The 4072-nt window shown below is 35.8% G+C and overlaps 1 long non-coding RNA gene across 1 annotated transcript; it reads right to left on the bottom strand.

Moving 5' to 3' along the window:
- Positions 1 to 869: 869 nt before the first annotated feature.
- Positions 870 to 3779, bottom strand: LOC143421940 (uncharacterized). The gene is made up of 4 exons (XR_013101543.1): positions 3652 to 3779; positions 2393 to 2722; positions 2122 to 2223; positions 870 to 1751 (listed from the first exon to the last, which is right to left on the bottom strand). It is a non-coding gene; the product is annotated as an uncharacterized LOC143421940 (long non-coding RNA).
- Between the last annotated feature and the right edge of the window lie 293 nt (positions 3780 to 4072).

Here is a 4072-nt window from a genome sequence, read left to right as displayed (position 1 = left end):
ACTTATACGGGCTACAAGTCAGCTTCTGGGCCACTGCCCACTGGCCCTACAAGCACTATTGGTTCATTTTCATTACTGACAATGGATTGCCCAATCTAATCTCTTAAAACAATCAGCACTTCCCCTTCCCTGCATGTCTGTGCACACTGGGAAGGTAGTGGTTGATAAAAATGGACCAACAAAAGCAAAACAAGAGAGACCTAAAAAGCTGACAGAGAAAAAGAAATAATAAATAGTAATCAAGGCAAAATGTGTCAAATTAAGTCACATGTTAGCAGCTCCACCTTTAACAGAGAGTTTTTTTTACAGCAACAGCTAGTAAGAAGCCCTCTCGGTCGCAGACGGTGGTTGTTGCTAGCACTAATGCCTCAGGGCCAAGAGAATGGAAACCACTGTCCTCATTATGGTAAAAAACAGTGTATAAATAAAAACTGGTGGTTTGCACGAAGCTGCTGAAACTCACACACAGAAACATCACCTGTAACTTTAATGTACCCAGCTGACTTATACAGTTCTCACTTTTTTCTAAATATTTCATAGTAATAGGAGAGCAATGAGAAAAAGGAGCGAGAAATATGGTAATTCAACACGGTTAAAAGCAGCAGCTAAGGAATGTCTCAGATTAAACTCTTCTGGTATATGTCAGCTTCCCCTACAAAACTGATAGATGGTTTGCAAATATGTGTGTACAAAACTTATTTTTCCTTTTTTGAAGGATCTTGACAGAACCCAGTAAACTTTGTTCTGGATAATCTGTTGTAAAAAAACAAACAAAAAAAAACATGCATATTGAGTGTATAATCATGTGTCAAATAAAGTTAATATGTTTGAAATATATATAACTTGCATATTTCTTTTCTTTGCTTGCTTTATTTGGTGGTTGCTGTCACTTTCTATATTTTAGTAAACAACAGATAAGCAAACCTTCTCTTTTAGAAGCCAATGCAATTTACACGTGGATGCACACACTGCATAAATGTCAGGTTTCTGTAAGAGTTAAAATTAGAACCATAAGCCACAGTGGGTTGTGTCAAAAAAAAAAATAAAATAAAAAATAAATCAGCATATATACATCCAGTGCTGTGAAGAAGTGTTTTTCCCTCTTCTTGATTTCTTTTTCTTTTTGAATGTTTGTCAAACTGTTTCAGATAAAACACTTCAATATCACACAAAGGTAGCCTGAGTAAGTATAAAATGTAGTCGTTAAATGATGATTTCATTTATTAAAGGAAAAAAATGATCCAAACCTAACTGGCCCTGTGTGAAAAAAGTAATTGCTTCCTAAACCTAATAACTGGTTGTGCGGCAGCAGCAAAACTTTCAAACAGTTGTGATAAGGAGCAAAATCTCTTATTATTGAATCATGACCTCTGACATTAACTGAGACAAGTGAGGCCTGCAGTTCATGAGATGATGTTCTGTTTTCTTTTTCACTTCCTAGATGAGGTCAATGTGATCTTGGGAGTCTTCTTGTTAGGTGGTCACTCCTGGGAAGGCTCACCACTTTTCCAAGTTTTCTCCGTCTGTGGATAATGGCTTTCACTGTGGTTCTCTGAAATCCTGAAGCTTTAGAAATGGCTTTGCAACCTTAGATGTCGTTAATTGCAGTTAGTTCATGAATAATTTTATTTATAGAATTTTGTAATTTAGTAACTTTTCAGTATTTTCATTTTTGCTCTTCTTTTTCTCTTTTCCCTCTTCTGAGGATTAATTATAGAAGGAAGATTCTGTGGCCTCTCACCTGTTTTCTCCTGTACGAAAACAAACAATACATTTTATTTTAGATTTCACATTTGTTATTCCAGTAGTCTGACATTTATTGTTTTATTTGTTTGTGTTAAAAGTGCTCTTAGCATTATGCTGTCCGACAACAGATTATTTATTTTGGAATCCTTAGCTAATTTATTACGGTTTGAAACAACTTTTTTTTTTTAAACTAAAAATAGGTTAATTTAAAAAAAATTTTTTTTTCTCTGTGATACAAATTCTACAGGACTATAAACATGGGATATCTTGCAGTTTGGCAGTTTAATTATTTTTTGTCTGGTACAATGGTTCTGTGACCAATCCACCCTCCAAAACAATCACTTGACAATCCAGTCAGACACAGCAAGTTCTCACCTTTGCATTTTTGGTAGCCATAGTGGCCACCAACACCCACCACAAATAGAGCAGTCACACCAGCGGAGATGTAAATCACCAGCCACGGGATTCTTTGTGTACCTGCATGAAGACCAGCTGTTTTACTAGATATGTATCAGAGTACATCATTGTAATAGATTATTGATTTGTCCTTTTGCCTGTCAGGCTTTGAGATTTGTTATTCAAAATGAAGAAACTCTACAGCTCAAAATTAAATTAATTTAAAATCTACAAATAAAAATCCACTTACCTATTTCATCCAGCACCACTCGAACACATTTTCCCTCCTCCTGTATACAGTGGTAAAATCCTATGTCAGCCTTTTCAAGATCATCAATTCTGATAGAGTAGTTCCCCTCTGAGCCCTGGTTTGGAAAGGCTTTCACTCGGCCATTTCTGGGGTCAAAAAATGTAACGTGCCCTTCAGATGAGAGATTGAGCAATTGCCCTGAGCCACTGTAGTTCCACGTCACCCATTTGAACTTGCTTGTTTGAATGTTGCATGGTAGAAGCACAGATGAACCAAATGGAGCCTTCAGTCTGTGCTCTTCACCGATTTCTCCTAAATGTTCACAGGAGTCTTCATCATAAAGGGAAAAATGAAACAAAATAGAAAGTTTAGTTTACTCATCTCGTGGTCAGATGATCAAAGAGCCAACAGAACAACCTCTTACCCCTCCATACTGCAGGTATTCAGAGCTCATGACGTGTTCATTTCTTCAATAAAAGTGAATAATTATGACAGGGAAGAAGAAGCAGAAGTGTTTGGTTCATGTTCTGTTTTCCGGCCTCAATAAAAGGCGCAACTTTTGTTATAATCCAATTTCATTTCCACGTTTTGTTAATCTGCATTTGGGTCCATTACTTTCCACTCATCATGGTCTGCCTGCACAGACCTTGACACTAACAATCTTTACAACCCAGCTACACAGTGATAAAAATAAAGTTTTAAACATATTTAAACAGTATAACAATCATATCTAGGTAATTAAAGACCTAAAGTGCAATTAAACATATGTCTGTTTCAGTGCATTAAACAAGAAAGTGTCAAAGGAAGTAGTAGGCATTTTAAAGGTATTTTAAAGATACAAACATTGTATTTTACAAGAAAGATCTCTGGTTACGTTTCAGTAAAACATATCACAGAAGTTTCCTTTGTATTTCCTTTAGGTTTCGTGACTGTTGGATTTAGGTTTGATTGCCTTCTATCAGTTGGATGGTAAACTGTGAGTTAGACTTGCTTTCTAAATACTTTTGCATATGAAATTCACATTTCCTTTAATAAATGCAATTATAAATAATAAATGCAAAAAAAATCAACCTCATGAATTTTAGTTGATTAGTTTAATTAATATATCTTAAATCTGATTAAAAATATTTTTCTGAAACCATCCACTGGGTCAGAAGTCCAAATATTCAGCCAAAATATTTCAATCCGCATTTTGTTTTTATTTTTTTTAATTGATTAGAGTAGTTTCATACTTTTTAGACTTCCACCGAGTCACTTACCAATTGAAGACGCACAGTTGAAGCACAGACACAAAACAAAAGTCCACCCAGCTGCGTGCATCTTCCTCAGCATGTAGTACAATGTGAGCAGCACCCTGGTGATGGTGTATTAACCTGTTTGAGCATCAGGGTACACGCAAGACCACAGGTTCTATTTAAAGGGTCCATCCGGAAGTATATTTGGCACTGACAAAAAAAAAAACGGGTGGGTGGGCCTAATTCAAACACAACTTTCAAAATAAAGGTATTTTTTCATTGGTGCAGTGTGTACAGAGAAAACAGCCAAACAGAGACGTACTTGTTGTGCAGTGTAGCCTTTAGTGGACGATTTTAACTTCTTTTTTTAACTTAACTTTGTCTTGTGTATCCTGTTATGATCTCATTATGCATCATATCCAAGCTTGCTTTTGCAAAACAAAAA

This window comes from Maylandia zebra, linkage group LG14 (assembly GCF_041146795.1).
Source record: "Maylandia zebra isolate NMK-2024a linkage group LG14, Mzebra_GT3a, whole genome shotgun sequence".
NCBI classification, from domain to species: domain Eukaryota; kingdom Metazoa; phylum Chordata; class Actinopteri; order Cichliformes; family Cichlidae; genus Maylandia; species Maylandia zebra.
The sequence above is the reverse complement of the archived record's forward strand: the minus strand, read 5'-3'. Positions and strand labels throughout refer to the sequence as shown.